The sequence below is a fragment of the Buceros rhinoceros genome, unplaced genomic scaffold (assembly GCF_000710305.1).
Source record: "Buceros rhinoceros silvestris isolate BGI_N320 unplaced genomic scaffold, ASM71030v1 scaffold29337, whole genome shotgun sequence".
Lineage (NCBI taxonomy): Eukaryota > Metazoa > Chordata > Aves > Bucerotiformes > Bucerotidae > Buceros > Buceros rhinoceros.
The window spans coordinates 4,066-4,289 of NW_010422031.1; the positions used below are offsets into that span (position 1 = coordinate 4,066).

The 224-nt window shown below is 65.2% G+C and overlaps 1 protein-coding gene across 1 annotated transcript in view; it reads left to right on the top strand.

Annotated features, from left to right (window-relative positions):
* LOC104496750 (carbonic anhydrase 15-like) overlaps positions 1–224 on the top strand; it is a gene marked incomplete at its 3' end in the record, with an annotated part of 7,723 nt that overhangs the window by 4,040 nt on the left and 3,459 nt on the right. The window lies entirely within an intron of this gene.

Genomic DNA, 224 nt, shown 5'->3' on the forward strand with positions numbered 1-224 from the left:
ACCATCAGTGGTGCGGAGGGAGGGAGGCTGCTGCCGGGCTAAATATAGCCGCCGGCCCCATGAGAAAATCCTGGTGAATTGTGGATGAGGCTGCAAGGAGCCCCTGCTCATCAACAGGGAGGAAGGTTGGCCAGACAGGAGGGCAGCTCCTGCAGGCACGGTAGGGTGACCAAGGACCCAGCCACCCTCGGCCCCGTGTGTGTGTCGGCTCCCCGCGCGCCCGC